At 37.4% G+C, this 23594-nt stretch overlaps 1 non-coding gene across 1 annotated transcript; it reads right to left on the reverse strand.

Annotated features, from left to right (window-relative positions):
• Positions 1 to 7745: 7745 nt before the first annotated feature.
• On the reverse strand, positions 7746 to 7852 carry LOC136146780 (U6 spliceosomal RNA). The gene has a single exon (XR_010659066.1). It is a non-coding gene; the product is annotated as a U6 spliceosomal RNA (small nuclear RNA).
• Between the last annotated feature and the right edge of the window lie 15742 nt (positions 7853 to 23594).

Here is a 23594-nt window from a genome sequence, read left to right on the forward strand (position 1 = left end):
ATTAGAACGTAGATTGACTCAAGAAATCTAAAAAATACCTTGGCACTGGTTTGGGGAGAGAAAAGTGGGTAATGGATTTAAGGAAAGCAGCAAAGGGGAAACTTTATTTATGCTATATTGTTTTATATAAAATATAGACCATTCAATGTATATAAGTGTCCATGTGCAGGTATCCATGTGTATGTACCTATCTCTATAATCTGCGTTTAAAATGACAAAAATTAACATTTACAATATTGAATGACAGTGCTTTTACATCAAAATTTTGCATTTTCCTACTTTTTAATGTTTAGAAAGAAAAACCTAACTGCAAATCTAATACTAAATTACAATAATCTGGGGTCAAAGGACTACCAGAGCCATTAGAATCCTAAGAAGATAACTGCAAAGCACTAAGAATCAAAATGGTAATTTACCTGCCCCCTTCAGGGAAAGTCAAATTGCAGTGGCAGGTTCCAGCTGTGCTAACATGTTAACATCTGACTCTAAGAGTCAGGCTCTGAGTGTTTTCCTGGAGGAAACCCTTGAGGACACAGAGGCAGTTGTCATTGTTCAGTTGCTAAGTCGTGTCCAACTCTTTGCGACCTCAGGGACTGCAGCATGCCGGGCTCTGCTATCCTTCACTATCTCAATTCATGACTATTGAGTCGGTTATACCATCTAAAGGCTTTCCTGGTGACTCAACTGGTAAAGAATCCTCCTGCAAAGTGGGAGACCTGGGTTCAATCCCTGGGTTGGGAAGATCCCCTGGAGATGGGAACAGCTACCACTCCAGTATTCTGGCCTGAAGAAAACCATCTCATCCACTGTTGTCCCCTTCTCCTCCTGCCGTCAATCTTTACCAGCATCAGTGTCCTTCCTATGAGTCAGCACTTCCTATCAGGTGGCTAAAGTAGTGGTAGTTCTGGGGAAATGAGGCCAGAGAGGGTGGAATTCGAAAGTGTATTTTCACATGGCCAGGGGAGGTCAGCAAAGCAAAACAAAACAAATGTATGAAATCCCGAAAGGCTGACTACAGAAGAAATATTTTCTTTTTGGAGGTATCCCTAGATCACTACAGTTCTTTCTTTAGCCCCATCTCTTTGCTCTCTCCTCCTCCCTTCTTTTATACTATTTCTCCCTCTCCTTCCTCAGCCTCCTCTTCTTCTTCCCACCCTCCTCTTTCTCTCTCCTCATTTACTCTTTCCTCCTTTTTCTTAGATTTTGTGCTCTGGGTCTACATAGCTGTCAAATGTCATTGATCATAGAACATTGAATTGAAGGCTTTCTTGTCTCTCTTCATGACCAAATCAAAGGATTTTGGAAGACTGTCTTTGGCTGTCAAGTTTTCATTTCTAGTGCTTCTGGTACAGTATTTCTAGTGCTTCTGTATACCTTAGGTATACAATTTATACCTAAGGATGCTTGTAGAAAAATCATTCACCACAGAAGAGAAATGACATTTGTGTGTACATTGGGGTGGGGGATTATGTCACCTGAATTCAAGAATAGATGATCTTCTGATTATTTCCAAGTCTCTTGAATAGAAAGTATGGTTGTATATATACAAAAAGAAACCAAAAGAACGTGGAAGCTAAAGTGTGAGAGAAGGTCACTCAAGCAATTTATATTTCATGTTTTGATTTTTCTACTTCCCAAAATACTCCACTTGCTATTACTATTCTTTCTTTCCCCAAAGCAAAAATTACTGAGTACTTCTAAATCTTTGTAACTTGAAGTCAAAGTAAACTTGGTTTTGTGGCTTAGAAGACAGCATTTATTTATTTACCTATTTTTGACCTTGCAGCATGAAGGATCTTAATTTCTTCCTGACTGGGAATAGAACGTGTGCCCCTGCAGTGGAAGTGTGGAGTCTTAGCCACTGGACTGCCAGGGACTTCCCAGTTACCATTTTATATCTATGCAAAATGTTTATGTGAACCTGAAAAAAAACTGTTTCCAAGTAAAAGTAGTTGTCCCAACTTTAGATATAATATACAGGACTAAATACAGCATGTTCCTTTTCAAAGTGTAAAATGGCATGCATATTTTTTTTTTTCTGAATACATCTCTAAGTTGTTAGAAAGTTCCTTTAAAAATCACTAGCCTCAACATCAGTAATCACCAGGGAAATGCAAATCAAACCCACAATGAGATATCACCTCACACGTGTCAGAATGTCTGTTATCAAAAAGACAAGTAAGAAGTGAAGCGAGGATATGGAAAAAAGAACACCCTGCTGCGCTGTTGGTGAGAATGTTAATTGGTGCAGTCACTATGGAAAACAGTATTGAGATTCTCAAAAAATTCAAAATAGAACTACTATATGATCCAGCTATTCCACTCCTGGATATATACCTGAAAAAAATGAAAACAATCATTGGAAAGATATATAAGGCCCTACGTTCATTAGAGTACTATTTACAACAACCAAAATATGGAAGCAACTTAAGTGTTCACTGATAGATGAATATATAAAGAAAATGTGGTATACACATACAATGAAATATCACTCAGCCACAGAAAAGAATGAAATCTTGCATTTATGACAGCGTGGATGGACTTAGATGGTATTTTGCTAAGCGAAATACGTCAGACAGAAAAAGACAAATGCTGTATAATTTCACTTACATGTGGAATGTAAAAAACAAAAAAAGAAAAACAAAACAAAACAGAAACAGACTCACAGTGATAGAGGGGAGGTAAATAGCAGGATGACAGAAAGAGGTGAGGGAGATTACGAGATACAACCTTCCAGTTACAGATAAAGGAGTCATGGAAATGTAGCATACAGTGCGGGAAATATAGTCAATAATATAATAACTTTATATAGTGACAGATGGGAACTAAACTTATTGTGGTGATTATTTTGTAAGGTATACAAATACTGAATCACTTTGCTGTGCATCTGAAATGAACATAGGGTTGTAAGTCAGCTATGGGCTTCCCTGGTGGCTCAGCGGTAAAGAATCCACCTGCAATGAAGGAGACATAGTAGACACGGGTTTGATCCCTGGGTCAGTAAGATCCCCTGGAGAAGGAAATGTCAATCCACTCCAGTAATCTTGCCTGGAGAATCCCATGGACAGAGGAGCCTGGCTACAGTCCAAAGGGTTGCAATGAGTCAGACATGACTGGAGTGACTTAGCCCCAGTAAGTCAGTTATACTTCAATGACAAGCAACAAATAAACTCTATCCTTCTAAATAAATAAACATTTAAAAATAAATAAGTAAAAATAAGTAAGTAAAAATCACTAGCAATATACGGTCAAAAGTGACAGAAAGTATTTTTGCTTTTTGTAGAAACTTTTGCTATACAGTTGACCACTGAGGGTTAGGATTGCCCACCCTCTGCACAGTCAGAAATCTGAGTACAGTTTTACAGTTGACCCTGCTTAAGTGTGGTTCCACATCCCTGGATTCAACCAACCTACTGCAGATTGTATAGTACCGCAGCAGGTGTTTAGTGAAAAAAGCATTAGCATGTAAGTAAATTCATGCAGTTCAAACCCTTTGAGTTAACACCAAACTTCAGTCGACTATGACCTTTGTGTCATTCAAGGTTGCTTTTGACCCATGAAGATTCTTTCTGGGTTTGCCTTCTTGGTTCTGAGAAGAGCTTAGAGTTTCTAGAGGAGATTTCAAGAGAACTGTTATTCTTCATGAAGTGCAAGTTTTCCAACTGAAATGGACCAAGAGAATTCTCAGAGTCTGGGCTCTTGCAACAGGAGGGTAATGAGCATCACTTGGGCTGCGCTGTATTGCTGCCTCTGGTCCTCCTTATCTGTGCAGCATTTCTCTGCTCACAATTCCTTTACTGCCATAGTGATATCTATGCCATTTTTCTACCTACTAAATTTTACTAGAAGTGATCCATCTAGTGCCAGAATTCCTTCAAAACATATGGTTGCAATTTTCAGATTGAAATGATTGGATCACAGTTTGCAAATTCTAGAATAAACACATATGTGGACTACACCTGCCAATAAGAATAAAACTATTTTTTCTATTCCCTAATGAAAACATTTACAAGCAAGATATAAATTTGGAAATCTGCCATTTGACTGAAGTAAATACATACACACTCACACACATGGAGCCAACACTAACTTGTGTGACACAGGATAAAAATATTTGCTTACAAAAACTGACAACTGCATACTCTGGTGCTGCTCTCGCCTTCTGAGATGGCCACGCTCTGTCTGTAGAGTGTGTTTCTCTCTAAATAAATTCACTTCTTACCTAAGAAAAGCCTGCTTAATACCTAAGATAGAATGTTTAATTATTATCATCACATTTATTAAAAATATGAAAGAAAAAAAACTAACTCTTTACAATTTATGTGGAATCTTTTGGAATAACTGATGTTAACAGACTAAGCAAGTCCTTCAATTCATTCAGAATATAAACCTGTTACTGTCTATAGATTAGTTAAGGACGGTTCAAAGCCATAAGCAGGTACTTAGTGGGGTTTAAGTGAAAATTAAAGTAGCTCAGTCATGTTCGACTCTTTGTGACCCCATGGACTGTACAGTCCATGAAATTCTCCAGGTCAGAATACTGGAGTGAGTAGCCTTTCCGTTCTCCAGGGGATCTTCCCAACCCAGGGATCAAACCTAGGTCTCCCACATTGCAGGCGGATTCTTTACCAGCTGAGCCAGAATGGAAGTCCACAAGGAGTTTAAAATTTCTGGTAAAGCAAAAAAAAAAAAAAATTAATTAAACAGATTGGTTGGTTTGGTAATGATTCTTATGCAAAGAATCATCAGAAGTGTTTTGACTTGTTCTGTCATTTAAATTCCAGGAACGTCAGTAGTGGAGTTGAAATCTAAACCTGCATTTGTTTGATCTTAAAACCTAAACTCTATTACCTGGAAGGGTGAAGAAGAGAAGAAAGAATCCCTCAGGAAAACAGACTGGTGCTAGCAAACTCTTGAAGACTTGAACCACTGTACTGTGTGCAGAGAAATCCAAGTGGCTAACACGTAGCTACAAGTTTACTGCTGAGACACAAACTTCACCTGCCATGCTAAAGAGGAAACCATGAATTCATGAACGGTAGACAGCCAAGAAAGAGTTTTAAGCAGATAGGATACACGGTAATATTTGCCTTTCAAATAACAGCAGTCAAAATAAAAAGGATGAATTTTAGGAGATAACTGAAATAATCCTGATTCTCATCTAAAATTCTGCAGGATATGAGGTTGGTAGAATGACTTTGAAGAGAGGATTTCAGAAGTATTTAGAAGGTGAGATGAGAAGGAGTTGGCAATAGGCTAGTTGTGGGGGAAAACTTAGTAAAAGAGGAGGATGAGATACTCGTCACTTCCAAGGGTCAGGCTTGGGGGACAGGAAGCTGGAGATTTCAATCATGAAGAGCAGGGCTTTTAGAGGAGGAGTAACCAAGGGTGGACTGCAACAAGTTCAGCTGGGGAAATCATGCTCCCTGTCCAACGGCGAGTTGAATATGGTGTTTAGGGAAAGTGGGCTGGTGTTTTCTAGATAAAGCCATCAATAGGGATACAACTGAACAGAGGCAAGCTGTGGAGTAGGGGCTTCCCAGGTGGTTCAGTGGTAAAGAATCCGCCTGTCAAGACAGGAGGGGTGAGTTTGATCCCGGGGTCTGGAAGATCCCCTGGAGAAGGAAATGGCAACCCACTCCAGTATTCTTACCTGGGAAATCCCAAGGACAGAGGAGCCTGGCAGGCTACAGTCCATGGGATCATAAAATAGACACAACTTAGTGGCTAAACAACAATCTATCTACTTATTGAGCGAGACAAAGATATGTTTACCCAACTATGCTCCTGTTGTTGTTGTTCTGCCATGCAGTTGTGTCCAACTCTTTGCGACCCCGTGGACTGCAGCATACCAGCCTTCCTTGTCCTTCGCCATTTCCTGGAGCTTGCTCAAACTCATGTCCATTGAGTCGGAGATGCCATTAAAACCATCTCATCTTCTGTCCTTCTCCTGCCTTCAATCTTTCCCAGCATCAGGGTCTTTTCCAGTGAGTTGGCTCTTCTCATTAGGTGGCCAAAGTATTGGAGTTTCAGCTTTAGCATCAGTCCTTCCAATGAATATTCAGGGTTGATTTCCTTTAGGAAATCTGGTTTGATCTCTTTGCAGTCCAAGGCACTCTCAACAGTGTTCTCTAGCACCACAGCTCAATAGCATTAACTTTTCGGCACTCAGCCTTCTTTATGGTCCAAGTCTCACATCCATACATGACTACTGGAAAAACCATACATCTTACTATAACTGTAGTCTGCGATACCATGCATACATATACATAACAAAGAGCAAGAATTGAGTTGAATACTTGGATGAATGCTAATAGTCACAAGAAATAGAATAAAAGAGAATTTGTTTAAGACTGGGAATTCTTTCAGCAGATTATCTGAGTCTTCAGCTTTTACCAATTAGCAAAAAATTGGCATTTATGTTAAAAAGATGAATAAATTACATTCTGATTTCAGGAATTACTATCTTTTTCATTTCTTTTTAGACATGAATTTAATCTAATAGACTTACTTACAGGCATATTATTCCATAGGCATTCTAATTTTGCTGAGATAAATAATACTATAGTAAGATACAGATCACACATTAAACGAGTATATTGTTCACTGTGAATAGCAGACATGAAATACAAATAAACAGTGATAAAAACAATAATAGAAATATATGCAATATTTAGTAGGAACTTAGAGGGAAGGTGAATTTATTAGTTAATTTTACTAGTTCATTTATCCCTCATTTATTTAAAAATGGATATAAAGTTGTCTGAAACAAGATGAAATAAAAGGCAACACAACTAATGAAGTGGATTTGGAGGGGAAAAAAAGTTTTAATGGATAATCTGAAGTCAACAGCAAATGGCTATACAGAATAGTATAGCTAAGACCTAGAAAACTCTAGAACAAGCCACAAGTTTGTTTTTATGCTTTCTGAAGAGGAGAGAAAAATGAGAAAATTAATAACATTATTCATATTACCTCCAAAAAAATTAAAACAAAGCTACTCTTGGTGCCACAACTAAAGTGTTTTTCCTCATAGATACTGAAACAACAATAAACAGTACACTACTATTAACACACCTGAATTCTAAATCTATTTCATGGTTGACTTTCTTACAGTGGTTTTAAGCATGGGTCAATGATGACATAATGGCAAATTACATTTAATAAAAGCAGTTTTACAAGAGAATAAACCATATGGCCCAGATGTATGAAGATCCGCTTGTGTGACTCATTCCCAGGATGAATTGTTTTGGATCTATAGAAACACATGGGTTGTATTTCACTCAGGCAATCTTTCAGAAATTTATATTGTCCAACCATGTATTTGAACATTAAACTGCAGTGAGTTCAAGATTAGCCTTCTTGACATTCACTTATGTGCTGCTATTTTAATCTACTGATTAAATAATGGAAATGCATAACTCCCCCTGGGAATGGAAAGGGTACAGAGAAAAGGAGACTGGAATTTCAGTTATTTTTTTTTTAAATTTTGGCAAAATGCACATAAGATGAAATTTACCTCCTTAACTAATTTTAGGTGTACAGTTTAGTGGCAGTAGGTATATTCACATTGTGGTGCTTCCATCACCATCATCCCTCCACAGAATGTTTCATTTTGCAAAACTGATATTCCACCTCCTAAACAGTAAATACCCTCTCCTCCTCCAACCTAACCACTTTTCTACTCTCTATCTTCATGATTTTGACTACTCCATGTACCTCCTATGAGTGGAATTATACAGTATGAAAACACAGAATTCTTCACAGATTTGCATGCCATCTTTGTCTGGGGGCCTTGCTCATCTCCTCTGTGTGGTTCTAATATTACTCTTTGTGCTGCTGAAGTGAGCACTGTAGCTGGTGTTTGAAGGGAGAAAAGGAATTCATCAGACTTAACATGGGGGTAACAGCTCATATATGAAGGCAGAGTACCTAAAATTGTTTTATGTGTTGTTGAAGACTGAGGTAAGGAGGGAGGCAGAAAAAAATGAGGCTAAAGAGATAGGAAGGAATAAGAAGCCAAAGGGCATTCTAAGCCCCTTTTAAGAGCTTGATCTTTACAAGCCCCTTTTGATAGCTTCCTTGGTGGCTCAGATGATAAAAGAGTCTGCCTGCAATGCAGGAGAACTGGGTTAGACTCCTGGGTTGGGAAGATCCCCTGGAGGAGAGCATGGTAACCCACTCCAGTATTCTTGCCTAGAGAATTCCATGGACAGAGAAGTCTGACAGGCTACAGTCCATGGAGACACAAAGAGTCAGACATGGCTGAGCAACTAACGCTTTCACAAGAGTTTGGACTTACATATAATGAGGTGGGAATATAGAAATAAAATTCATATTAAAAAAAATTAATTCTAGAAAAAAAAGGAGGCCTTCAAGAAGAAAAAATTTGACATAGACTAGTAAGAAGGTAGTGACAACTATGTAGGTAAGAGTTTCCTTTTTATTACTTTTTGCAGATTTTTGGAGACTTACAGAGCGTATTCAGAATTGTAGATCATGAGGAAATAGATATCTGTACTCTGGATCTAGTGTCCACACAATCTTCCTGTCCCAGCTTAGAATAAAACTCTTCACATTTTAGAATTTTTTCTACTTTTGCAAAGAATCCAGACAACTCAAAGTCTAAATTCACATTTTAATCCATGAAGCACCTTTCTCCTCACTGATCTCTCTCTCCTTTTCCTCTTCAGATGTTTTAGAGGAAGAAGAGTACATTCAGAGGAAATATTAGTAGAAGATGTATTGAGACTGGCAGACAGAAGTGTTATGATAACTGGAAAGGTTTGGAATAAAAAGTTGCATTCTAGATGTATAATTTTGGCTTGATTAGCAGGGGTGTTTCTTCCTATTGTAATGCAGAATTGTTCTTAAGGTACCAAGAAACTGAACTATAAGAAGGCATAACTCAACTCAAAACAAGGATAATTTATTAGAGCTTATCTACATAGAAATTTGTTGTTTTGTAAACATAAAGAAAGGAACCATGATTATCTAAAAACAACACAATAATCTCAGTTCCTTTCCAAGGCAAACCATTCAACATTACAGTAATCCAAGTCTATGCCACAATCACTGATGCAAAAAAATTGACTCTTCCTATGAAGACCTACAACATCTTCTAGAATTAACACCAAAAAAAGATGTGTTTCATCATAGGGGCTTGAAAAGCAAAAGTAGGAAGTTAAGAGAAACCCAGAGTAACAGGCAAGTTAATAATAGGGAAAAGCTTAACAGAGCTTTGTCAAGAGAACACATCGGTCATAGCAAACGTCCTTTCCAACAACCCAAGAGGCAGGTCTATACATGGACGTCACCAGATGGTCAATATCAAAGTCAGATTGAATATGTTCTTTGCAGTCAAAGATAGAGAAGTTTTATGCAGTCAGCAAAAACAAGACTGGGAGTTGACTGTGGCTCAAATTATGAACTCCTTATGGCAAAATTCAGACTTTATTTTAAGAAAGTAGGGAAACCACTAGACCATTCAAGTATGACCTAAATCAAACTCCTTATGATTATACAGTGGAGGTAACAAATAGATTCAAGGGATTAGATCTGGTAGACAGAGGACCTAAAGAGCTATGGATGGAGGGTTTTAACACTGAACAGGAGGCAGTGACCAAAATCATCCCCAAGAAAAAGAATGCAAGAAGATAAAGTGATTGCCTGAGGAGGTTTTACTCCTCCTTCCTGAGGAGCTGAAGGAAGAAGGGAAGTGAAAGGCAAGGGAGAGGGAAAGATAAACCCAACTGAATGCAGAGTTCCAGAGAATGGCAAGGAGAGACAAGAAGGCCTTCTTAAATGAACAATGCAAAGAAGTAGAGGAAAATAACAGAATGGGAAAGACTGGAGGTCTCCTCAAGAAAACTGGCGATATCAAGGGACACTTCATGCAAGGATGGGCACGATAAAGGACAGACACAGTAAGACCTTACAGAAGCAAAAATGATCAAGAAGAGGTGGTAAGAACACAGAAAAGAACTATACAAAAAAGATCTTAATGACCCAGATAACCACGATGGTTTGGTCAGTCACCTAGAGCTGGATATCCTGGAGTGTGAAGTTCAGTGGGCCTTAGGAAGTGAAGCATTACTATGAACAAAGCTAGCAGAGATGGAATTCCAGTTGAGGTATTTCTAATTCTAAATGATGATACTGTTAAAGTGCTGCACTCAATATGCCAGCAAATTTGGAAAACTCAGCTGTGGTCACAGGACTGGAAAAAGTCAGTTTTCATTCCAATCCCAAAGAAGGGCAATGCCAAAGAATGTTCAAAATACTGTACAATTGCACTCAATTCACATGCTAGCAAGGTTATGCTCTAAATCCTTCTAGAAAGGATTGACAGTACAGTAACCAAGAACTTCCAGATGTACAAGTTGAGTTTCAAAGAGGCAGAGGAACCAGAGATCAAACTGTCAAAATTTGATGGATCATGGAGAAAGCAAGGGAGTTCCAGAAAACTATCCGCTTCTGCCTCATTGACTGTGCTAAAGTCTTGGATTGTGTGGATCACAGCAAAGTGTGGAAAACTAAAACTCTTTTAAAGAGATGGGAGTACCAGACCACCTTATCTGTCTCCTGAGAAACCTGTATGCATGTCAAGAAGCAACAGTTAGAACTGTACATGGAAAAACTGACTGGTTCCAAATCGGGAAAGGAGTACATCAAGGCTGTATATTCTCACCCTGTTTATCTAACTTCTATGCAGAGTACATCATGCAAAATGCTTGGCTGGATGAATCACAAGCTGAAATCAAGACTGCCAGGAGAAATATCAGCTTCACATATGCCGATTATACACTCTAATGGAAGAAAGTGAAGAGTAAGTAAAAAGTCTCCTGATGAGGTTGAAAGAGGAGAGTGAGAAAGCTGGCTTAAAACTCAACATAAAAAAAAACAAACTAACATCATGGCACCCAGTTCCATCATATCATGGCAAACAGGAGGAGAAAAAGTGGAAAACATGACAGATTTCATTTTCTTGGGCTCCAAAATCATTGCAGATACTGACTGCAGCCATGAGATTAAAAGACACTTGCTCCTTGGAAGGAAAGCTATCACAAACTTAGCATATTAAAAAACACAGATATCACTTTGCCAACAAAGTTCCATAACGTCAGAGTTATGGCTTTTCTAGTAGTAATGTATGGATGTGAGAGTTGGACCATAAAGAAGGTTAAGCACCAAAGAATGGATGATTTCAATTAAGTGGTGCTGGAGAAGACTCTTGAGAGTCCCTTAGACTGTAAGATCAAACCAGTCAATCCTAAAGGAAATCAATCCTGAATATTCATTCACTAGAAGGACTCATGTTGAAGCTGAAGCTCCAATACTTAGGCCACCTGATGCGAAGATCTGACTCATTGGAAAAGACCCCGATGCTGGGAAAGATTGAAGGCAGGAGGAGAAGAGGACAACAGAGAACGAGATGGTTGGGTGGCATCTTCGACTGGATGGACAGGAGTTTGAGCAAGCTCCGGGGGTTGGTGATGGACAGGGAAGCCTGGCGTACTGCAGTCCCTGCAGTCCGTGGGGTAGCAAAAAGTCGGACACGACTGAGCGACTGAAGTGAACTGATGTATAATTGAAGTCTCAGAAAGAGAAGAAAGGAAGAGAGAGGGAATGAGAAAAGACCCTGATACTGTAGCTCATGAGGTTGCAAAGAGATGGACATGACAGCAATGTAACACCACCAAGGAGAGCCTACGAGCACAGGGGAACACTAGTCAGTGCTCTGTGGTGAAGCAAGTGGAAAGGAAGTCCAAAAAAGAGTGGATGCATGTATAGCTGATTCACTCTGCTATGCAGCAGAAACTAACACAACATTATAACAACTAAACTCCAATAAAAAGCCTGGTGGGCTGGGAAGACCCAGAGGAATCCGGTGGAGAGGGAGGTGGGAGGGGGGATCGGGATGGGGAATACGTGTAACTCTATGGCTGATTCATATCAATGTATGACAAAGCCCACTGAAAAATAAAAAAAAAAAAAAGAAAAGAAAAGAAAAAAAAACTAATAAAGTAAAATAAAAATATATCAAAAGTGAAAAAAAAAAATGAGGATTCCACTTAATTCATAGTTAAAACTCCCAATTCACACTTCTTTTCCTCCCTAGTCTTAAATGTCTTTCTGTCCTCTCTTCTTCATCTCATCTAACCTGTCATTATTCAAGCCCTCATCACGAATGCTTGGACCGCAGTGGTCTCCACAATCTTCCTTGTATCTCTGAAATCATATCATCAAACACACATATTTTTAAAAACACAAATCTGATCTTTTAATCAAGCTCTTTTACAATCATTTTGCTGGGAAGGAAGGTACAGTTTATGGAGCTTAAATAAATGCTCAGGATCCCAGAGCTCCGAGGGCCAGGCTGACTAGAGTTCAGGTCTCTCGGATTCTCCTCCAGAGACTTTTCACCACATGTCACAGACGTCCTCCCTACTGCAAGCATATCAGAGACACTAACAAAATTATGCTGCCCCCAATACAGTAAAGTTTGAACAGAATACTGGTATTCTATTTTTACCTTTAAGACTTTTCCCTTAAAATCTTATTTACAAAGTACATAAAGCATGTTCTTATCATTTGACAAACTTCAGTTTGGCAGAGCAATTGCTCCTAACATGTAAGTTGCCAGTTTTTTTGTAAGTTGCCAATTTAAAAAATTGTTTCCCTCTATTTGATAGTCTGCATATTTAACTCTCTCTTAAATACGCAGCAAGAAACATTGTATTTTGTTTTCCTTTTGTTAACACTTTCATAGTAAACATACGTAACTCCTATATATTAAAGGTAAATACTTTCATTATGATTATATTAACTCCTTAGTCTTTCTTAATACTGTGTAAAATTTATAGTTATAAAGAAAATAGGAATATCATGTGTATTCATTTTCTACACTTTGCTCTAATTCCCATTTGACTTTCAAGTTAAAAATTTCCAAGTTCTACATTAAAAAATTCATGATTTAAAGCAATGAATTTGAGCTACTTTGCTACAATGTTTATACACGCGAAATTATAATAAGAAATGGGATGGATAAATATTTTGCTTTTAAAATTAGTCAGCTCTACAAGATATTCTCATATAACTTATTATATAAGATTATTAGACTTACTGCAAACATAATTAGAATAAAATAAACATAACTGAATTTTACAATTATGACTTTAACTTTCATTTTCAAGTTATTCTGCTTTAAAAATATATTTAAAACTTAAAAGTGAAATTTCCTGATAGAAAGTTAAAGTAAGTATAATTTTTAAACATTCTGTCTTTTTGTATACCAAGACAGCTAAGCTTTTTTAATATTTAGTTTTCTTGTTTTTCTTTAAGTGTTACAGTACAACACAAGAATGTTTAAACTTGTTTTTAAGTGGTGTGATACTTTATGGTGAATAATATATGATTAAGTTTTGAGTTATACAAATATTTGCTCACTAATATCAAAATGTGTTTACACATGGATATACTATGATTCACTTTATTTCCTATTAATTTCAAAGTAAAATGATCACAACATGGTCTTAAAAATCCTAGCTATCACTTTTAAAACTACCTAGCAGCAAGAAATAAAAACCTGCCATTGATGTGGACTACATTCATTATTTTAAAAAGCTGAATTAAATCCAACACACATTGTGAATTGTTTTTGCTTCTTTTTAGAATTGTTACAAGTAAAATAACCAGGCAGCCTTATCTTAGGTGAGCCTGCTTCAGCTTGGAAATAAACAAGGCTTTCTCTCGATGAGCTAGGTTCATTTCATATTTGTGTAATACCCTGGAAGAAATTAGGTTTCAATAAAGTCCATTTTTGTCACTGCATGTAGCAATGAATATCACACCCAGCAGGGCACAGTGGCACCTGGCTGTCCAGACCCCAGTGAGCACAAACCATCTGGGGGTAATTACAACAAGGTATTCTTTAAGGACCAGATGGGACCAGGGAACAGAAGCCCCGACCCCTCCCAGCCATTTACAACATAATTCCTTTCAATGATATACTTAATCCTCCCACCAGCTATGCTTTTCAGCTTGCTGTTGTCACTGTTCCTTTATGTTAATTCAGTTTCAAGACCGAGAAAAAGAGGAGGAGAGAGTTCAAGAAAAAAAGAGAGAGGGGGAGAGGGAGAGAGAGAGAGAGGGAGAGAGAGAGCCTCTAGGGACCGAAAGAAATTATTCATCCCTAAATTGTTTCCACCACAGCAAGTACAGTAACAATTTTTTTTTAAAAGAGGGCTGAAATTATCCTAAAGAAGGTCAATGCGACAGCCCTGTGTAGCACCAGCTGAGGTTTACTCAGCCACCTGTTAGCTAGAAAGCTCTCTGCACACACGCTTATGAGGCATTTAACCAGTTTAAAGGGTCTTTATTGTCAGGCCAGCCACCTCCATTCAGCTGGCCCGAGCCATAGGCCTGCTTTGTGGTCATATGTGGCGTACAAGCCTTAATTCAATTATGCTGTAAGCCTATCCAATCTGCATCACTGCCCTTTCACTTTTGTGCCATTTGTCTTGCACGTTGTAAAGAATTTTACTTTAAAGAGGGGAAGGCACCCTACTATCCGCTTGTCTTTATTTCTCATTTAAGGTTTGTGCCGCAGGTGCGCGGCCACCTTTCAGTTCCCAAAATGGATTCATCTTTAAGTGATACTGTAGATGGAAGCGTTGCTTATTGTTTGGTGACAATGCTTTTCTGGTGTTGCCGAGTTTTATTTTTTTTTAATTAGGTGCTTTTTCAAACTCTCCACCAGATTGGCCATCTCTGAACTTGAGGATTGAAAATTCAATCAGAAAAACATAAAAGATAGATGAAAATGATAACTAGCCTTGTTCTACCATTTGTTTTCAAGAAAAACTTTTTGTACAATGAAAAAATATCAAATTTAGAATTTTTGGTTTCCCTTTAGGTTTCTGACACCCAGTATACCAGTTTATATGAATGAGGCTCAGTGAAGCTCTGTTATTGAAAACTGCTTATTTTGTTTGTATTCTTGGCTTCCAGATTTCCTTATAGCAATAAAGCAGTGCATATCATTTTTAAACGCTTGGCATTTTCATAATAATTTATTGGCAATGAAAGCATAAAAAAAGATTTCTCAAGTTAGAGATTTGGGTTTATTTTCATATCAAATTTTTCTTAAATGGAAAATTTGTCTTTTTAAAGCATGCTCTACCTAACATTCTTATAACCATCTAAATCCTACTTCCTCGTTTCAGTGTCCATATGAGAGTATAGCTCATTTCTAATCAATATTCCCCCAAATCAGTAAGGGACTTGTCATGGGAGATTGAAGGGACTTCAAAGGAAGGAGAGAATCTTCTTTGCTAATTCATGTCTATTTCTCACCCAAGTCAAGGAAAGAATAATAGTACTAAGTTACTAACCAGTGTTACTCACATGTACACTGAATTGTGTGCATAAGTTCTCACTGTGACTCAGTCGTGTCCAACTCTTTGCAACCCCATGGACTGTAGCCCACCAGACTCTTCTGTCCATGGAATTCTCCAGGCAAGAATACAGGAGTGGGTTGTCATTTCCTCCTCTAGGGGATCTTCCCAACGCAAGGATCAAACCTGTGTCTCCTGTGACTCCTGCACTGACAAGTGAATTCTTTGTGACTGAGCCACTTGGAAAGCCCCTCTTCTCACTGTAGCAACCTCTGTATGTCTTTTGTATGGAAGTCCTATCTTTAACTTAAATTACTGAATCATAACCACAAATATGAAACACACAAGATGGACTAAAATATTCTAGTTGGCAAAAAAAAAGAATAAAGATATTTGCACATAATCTTCAAAATAAATAAGATTTCAAAAACTGATTTCTGTATATTTAACCTGTGTGTTTCTCCCAACAATTCTTTGCTCATTTACTTTGTGTTTTCCTACAGGTTCCCATTTTATAAACAAGAAAACTAAGGGTTAACAGAGAAACTAAATGGCTCACCTAGGGGTCAAAATTCTTCTGATTTCTTATCAAAGTCTTCTTCTATTACATCATAAAATCTTCATGTAATTATTTCATAATGATTTGGACCCATGCACAACTCCCTGTATGTATATGTATTAGAGTAGCTTATTAATATTCTGTGAAGTAGGAATAACAACTGAAATTGCAAAAATCTAGACAAAAGCAGAAAAAAAATGAGACCTAATTAAACTTATAAGCTTTTTTCACAGTAAAGGAAATCATAAACAAAACAAAAAGACAATCTATGGAATGGGAGAAAACATTTGCAAATGACGCAACCAGCAAGGGATTAATCTCCAAAATATACAAATAGCTCAGATAGCTCAATATCAAAAAAACTGTCCAATCAAAAAGTGGACAGAAGACCTAAACAGACATTTCTTCAAAGAAGACATACAGATGGCCAAGAGGCATATGAAAAGGTGCTCAATGTTGATGATAATTAGAGAAATACAAATCAAAGAAAAACAAATACAATACAAATCAGTGAGGTGTCACCAGTCAGAATGGCCAGCATCAAAACATCTACAAATAATAAATGCTGGAGAAGATGTGAAGAAAAAGAACTCCACCTACACTGTTGGTAGGAATGTAAATTCATGCAGCCACTGTGGAGAAGAATATGGAGTTTTCTTAAAAATTTACTATATGACCCAGCAATCCCACTTCTGGTCCTATATCCAGAAAATATGAAAACTCTAACTTTAAAAGATTTATACACACCAATATTCATGGCAGCACTATCTGCAATAGCCAAGACATGAAAACTAAGTGTTCATTGGCAGGTACATGGATAAAGAAGATGTGGTATATATAGATAGAGATATATAACGGAGTATTACATAGTCATGAAGAATAATGAAATATTGCTGTTTGCAACAACATGGATGGACTTAGAGACTGTCATACTGAATGAAGTAAGTCAGATAGAGAAAGAAAAATATCATGAGATTACTCATATGTGGAATCTAAAAAAGTGATACAAATAAACTTAATTACAAAACAGAAACAGATTCATAGAAGATATATGAAACAAACTTATGGTTACCAAGGAGAAAGGGGAGGTTGGGGGATACATTAGGCACTTGGGATGAACAGATACACACTGTTATATAAAATAAACAACAAGGACCTACCATATAGCACAGGGAACTATATTCAATATCTTATAATACCCTAGAATGTAAAAGAATCTATATATTACTGAATCACTTTGCTGTACCCCTGAAACCAACAAAATATTGTCAACCAACTACAAGAACAACTGCAAACGTCTAGAATTACATCCAAACAATGAAAAAATGGCCCAGCTTTGTTACCTTTTTTTTAAAAAGCCCTACTAAGGTATAAGGATGGGGCTTTCCAGGTGGCCTCAGTTGTAAAGAATCCTCCTGCCAAGGCAAGCGACGTGGTGAGTTTGATCCCTGGGTTGGGAAAATCCCCTGAAGAAGGAAACGGCAACGCACTCCAGTTCTTGCCTGGATAATTCCATGGAGAGAGGAGACAGATGGGCTATAGGGTTGCAAGAGTTGGACATGACTTAGCGACTAAATAACAACAACAACAAAGGTATAAGAATATATCTTTAGCCACTTTTAAATTCTTTCATAGGATTTTGAAAAAAACAGTTGGCAATGAAATGTGTACAGTTTCACAATTTCCTGTGTGAATCACTTAAACTGCTTTCATTTTGTACCTCTATATTTTAATACTAAAAATATTTAAAACTCTATTTTTTAAGGACACTGGCATCATAAAATTCTAGAATATCTAAAGGCATCCTTGGTATAGAATGTTAGATCCCATCCATGTATGTTTTAAGAACATTTTAGAAGAAAAGAAATATAGAATGTTAGTTTCATTGTAGGAACTTATCTTTTTATCAGCATTTTACTGTCTACATTATTTTTCCAAATTTCAAAATATCATATTGCCTTTGAAGTAATGGAATCTCTAATAACCCCATTAATAAAATCATTATATATACCAAAGGAATAGCTATTAAAATTTAACTGTCCATTATACTTTTGTTACTAGCTCACTTTACACAAAAGCATGCAATTTTATAAAATTCATTTTGTATTCTTGGTTTCCAATAAAAATCATACATATAACTCTTTCAAAAATTACCTTGTTTAAGGAAATGTTGAAGAAAAATAAAACCAGGTAGAAAAGCCAAAACAATTACTAGTAGCCATGATTACAATCCTATATATATGTGTATGTGGTGTGTGTATCTATATATAATATATACATGTATAAAAATATATGGTTTATGTAATTTATATACATATTAAATACTTATAGTATTTGAGAATTCAAACAGTACAGCTCACTAAATCAATGGAAAGACTAAAGAATAACCTTGTTATTCAGCAGCTAATAGTCTCAAAAAAGTTCAAAGCTGAAATTTGAAAACAGATTATAATATCCAATTTAGAATACTGTAGGAATGTTATTCATTGTTTACAAACTGTCTCCCAGGAATCAAACCCAATTCTCCTCTTTACTGTCTGAGCCACTGGGGAATTCCTATATAAGAATAGTTGTAAGGGAAAAAAAACTCAGATAAAAGGAAACTGATGACCTTCACAGTAGTGGAATACAGTTTTAGCTTTCCACACAAATTCTGTCCAACAGTGCTGCCTCCTGAGAGTCAAATGTGCTTTGGAAAAAAATTATTACTTGTCACATCCAGGACCTGCTCCTCTGGACCTCCTTTCCCTTTCAATGGGATTTTCAAACACATTTAATGAACACAGAATGGAGAATATGTGAATGTCTCTAAGTCAATCACACAGTTTAAGTTTAATAAACACACCCTTTACCAGATTTTCTGCTTCATAAACATGCCTGAAACTATTTTCCTATCTTGTCTAAAATTTGTCTAAAAAATTCATGAGCAGACTTGTGTGTGTCATTTTGTCATCATAAATTCTAATATCAAGGAATGCTCAAAGGACTTCATATTTCTAGAGGAAAAGTGAAAAATCAAGTCAACGGTTTTCTTTTTTTTCCCCTGTGTACAGAATGCCAAATCAATTGGTGGTATGACTTTCTCCTTGAACTTACCATTTAAACATTGTTTCTCAAAGTTATATGAACATTTTTGTTGCTACAGCCAATACTTCTTAGTTTGGTATGGTAGCTAGAAACAGGAGATAATATATGGCTTCAGGCTAAACTGAAGAATGAAGACAAGCAAATTCTCACTAATCCAAAGGGAGATGAAAATACTAGAATAAAAGCTAGAAGACTGATGAAATAATCTCATAATACCTTTTATTCTTATTTTTCTACCATTCTGACACCCAGATGACCCTAGCTATCTGAAAGAGAAATATGCTAGGTCAATGACAAATTTTCATGTTCAGGGACAAAAATCTCCTGGGTATCCTCTATTCATTCCTAAAATGGATTATAGATATCTGTTACTTCAACTTTCAGCTCTGCAACAATTTCTCAAGTAACATTTGATTCTGAGATTATACCAGAAGGCAGTCAGTACTGAATGGGCTGTTGCTTTTAAAAAATTTTTTTTGCATTAAGAAAGGGGGGGAAGAATAAAATGTAGATGCATTATCTGAGTGAGATGCTAAAATACAGATGACTGTGAGAGTGGAGAATAAGGTTTTGTGAGATGATGTATTTATTGGTTTTGGTACTAAGAAGAGTCTTTATGGATGTTGAGTGTATGCCTGAATGTCAGAAACACATATGCATCCACAAGATACAGGAGAAATTAGCATCAAATGGGTAATTACAGATTTCAATGACATATTTTTTACTTATTTTACACAAACACCTCATATTAAGAACTATTGAAACACAATCATTAAATCTTTAACAATCCCACACCTTCACTGTACAAATAAGGGAACAGAACCTAGAAAACAGCGTAATTTGCTAAGTTCACATTGCTAATAAAAATGAAAGCTGGGGTTTGAACCCAGAAAGATGTCTGAGTCGTGAGTCTTTGCTATTAACCACTGTATGTCAAGAATTAAACATAGGTAGTAGCTATATGATATGTCTACAGTACAATATATTTGCAAGTTCTCTTTCCCTTGTTATTCTGATCATCATTAGTAGTAGTCATAAAACCTGGAAATTATTACTGGGGTTGCATTAGGGTAGTTGATCATCCATATTACAGAGGCTTCCTAGTATCTCTCCCATACTCTCTGAAATGCTCCCTAACATAAATTGATTAATCAGCTACTTCTTTTGAAATAAAAATGTTTCTTGGAGTAAGGCTCTCAATTTTCCTATGCTTGGAACAAAAATAGAGTCCCCCTAATTATTTGCATAAATGTTTGAATGAATTAACGAGGTATTTCATTTAATTATATTGTTCTGTAAGAATTCTCCACAATTTGTTGGGATCCACACAGTCAAAGGCTTTGACATAGTCAATAAAGCAAAGGAATATGTTTTTTCTGGAACTCTCTTGCTTTTTCAATGATCCGACGGATGTTGGCAATTTGCTCTCTGGTTCCTCTGCCTTTCCTAAGTCCAGCTTGAACATCTGGAAGTTCACGGTTCACGTATTGCTGAAGCCTGGCTTGGAGAATTTTGAGCATTACTTTGTTGGTGTATGAGATGAGTGCAATTGTTCAGTAGTTTGAGCATTCTTTGGCATTGCCTTTCTTACGGATTGGAATGAAAACTGAGCTTTTCTAGTCCTGTGGCCAGTGCTGAGTTTTTCAAATTTGATGGCATATTAAGTGCAGTACTTTTATAGCCTTAATTTTTAGGATTTGAAATAGCTCAACTGGAATTCCATCAGCTCCACTAGCTTTGTTCGTAGTGATGCTTCCTAAGGCCTACTTGACTTCACATTCCAGGATGTCTGGTTCTCGGTGAATGATCACACCATTGTGGTTATCTGGGTCATGAAGATCTTTTTTTGTACAGTTCTTCTGCGTATTCTTGCCACCTCTTCTTAATATCTTCTGCTTCTGTTAGGTCCATACCATTTCTGTCCTTTATTGTGCCCATCTTTGCATGAAATGTTCCCCTGGTATTTCTAATTTTCTTGAAGAGATCTCTAGTCTTTTCCATTCTATTGTTTCCCTATGTTTCTTTGAATTGATCACTGAGGAATGCTTTCTTTTCTCTCCTTGCTATTCTTTGGAACTCTGCATTCAAATGGGTATATCTTTCCTTTTCTCCTTTGCCTTTAGCTTCTCTTTTCTCAGCCATTTGTAAGGACTCCTCAAACAACCATTTTGCCTTTTTGCCTTTCTTTTTCTTGGGGATGGTCTTGATCACTGCCTCCTGTACGATGTCATGAACCTCCATCCGTAGCTCTTCAGGCACTCTATCAGACCTAATCCCTTGAATCTATTTGTCACTTCCACTGGATAATCCCACTGTAAGGGATTTGATTTAGGTCATACCTGGATGGTCTAGTGGTTTTCCCACTTTCTTCAATTTAAGTCTGAATTTAGCAATAAGGAGTTCATGATCTGAGCCACAGTCAGCTCCTGGTCTTGTTTTGCTGAGTATATAGAGCTTCTCCATCTTTGGCTGCAAAGAATATAATCAATCTGATTTCTGTATTGACCATCTGATGATGTCCATGTGTAGAGTCTTCTCTTGTGTTGTTGGAAGAGGGTATTTGCTACCACCAGTGTGGAAAATTCTTAAAGAGATGTGAATACCAGACCACCTTACGTGCCTCCTGAGAAATCTGTGTGTAGGTCAGGAAGCAATAGTTAGAACTGGACATGGAACAACAGACTGCTTCCAAATTGGGAAAGGAGTACATCAAGGCTCTATATTGTCACCCTGCTTTTTTAACTTTCATGCAGAGTACATCATGTGAAATGCCTGGCTGGATGATTCACAAGCTGGAATCAAGACTGCTGGGAGAAATATCAATAACCTCAGGCATGCAGATGACACCACCCTTATGGCAGAAAGGGAAGAAGAACTAAAAAGCCTCCTGATGAATGTGAAAGAGGAGACTGAAAAAGTTGGCTTAAAACTCAACACTCAGAAAACTAAGATCATGGCATCTAGTCCCATCACTTCATGGCAAATAGTTGGGGAAACAATGAAAACAGTGAGAAACTTTATTTTTTTGGTCTCCAAAATCACTACAGATGGTGACTGTAGCCATGAAATCAAAAGACATTTGCTGCTTGGAAGAAAAGCCATGACCAACCTAGACAGCATATTTAAAAGCAGAGACATTACTTTGCCAACAAAGATCCATATAGTCAAAACTGTGGTTTTTCCATAGCTGTGTATGGATGTGAGAGTTGGACTATAAAGAAAGCTGAGCACCAAAAAACTGATGCTTTTGAACAGTGGTGTTGGAGAGGACTCCTGAGATTCTCTTGGACTGCAAGGAGATTAAACCTGTCAATCTCAAAGAAAATCAGTCCTGAATATTCATTGGAAAGACTTGATGCTGAAGTTGAAGATCCAAAACTTCTGCCACCTGATGAGAAGAACTGATTCATTTGAAAAGACCCTGATTCTGGGAAAGACTGAAGGCAGGAGGAGAAGGGGACGATAGAGGATGAGATGGTTGGATGGCATCACTGACTCGATGGACATGAGTTTCAGCAAGCTTGGAGTGTTGGCAATGAACAGGGAAGCCTGGCATGCTGCAGTCCATGGGGTGGCAAGGAGTCAGACACGACTGAATGACTAAACTGAACTGATCTTGTTCTTTACTACTTAGATATGAGTGAGCCCACCTATGGGAATGGAATTTTGATTAGATTTTTTGGAGAAGGAGGCAAGGCAGGGAGCAGACATAAAAAACCTGGGGAAAGGTAGTCCATGTGGAATGCCAGTGTAAAGAATTCAGGATGACCTGAAGGAACATGTGAACACACAATGGGGGCAGGGCAGAAAGCTTTGAAGACCTCAGCTTAGAAGAACATGGAGGACCGACAATGACTTTTTATACACGTATATATTTTATTTTTGCAAAGGTTCTCTGGCTCAGTCAATGCTAGAGAACATTTGCAAAATATTTTATATATAGACACTGTCTTTGATGTTGACTCATTCTCTCATGAATTGTGGTGTTCTGCATCCAGGATGTACATTAGCTTCTGGTACTAAGAACAGACTTGTCTAACCATGCTCTCATCAAATAGAGCAGGCTGCCATATAAGCACGACTCTAATACTCTACCTTCATTGTCATTTTGACTAAGTCAAGAAACATTCTGCCCTTTGTTTGAAGGCTTTTTCATCCAGTTTCCAGTGTTTGAATAATTTCCCCATATTTTTGTCATCCATATGCTAACCACTGTATCAGACTCTTGCCATAGGTTTGCTCATTAAAAAACTAATTGACTCATCAAAACCACGAAAGGTTCTTGGAACTATGCTAAGCCCTGGAGGGTACAAAAATGAATAGAACAATAGCTGCAGCAGCACAGCTACTTCATGTTGGCCTGGACATCATGGAGAATGCAACCACACGAATTCTGAAGAATGAATAAGAGGGAAGTGAAAAGAATGTGGGACTGGGAGACGCGGTCTAGGCAGGAAAATATCACTTGAAGCAAAAAGGGCAAAGAGTATTTGCCCTGGCCTGACTTCAGCATTTCTCTGGCACATGTGCCCTTTCCTCCACTTTTGCTG

Source organism: Muntiacus reevesi, chromosome 14 (assembly GCF_963930625.1).
Source record: "Muntiacus reevesi chromosome 14, mMunRee1.1, whole genome shotgun sequence".
Taxonomy (NCBI): Eukaryota; Metazoa; Chordata; class Mammalia; order Artiodactyla; family Cervidae; genus Muntiacus; species Muntiacus reevesi.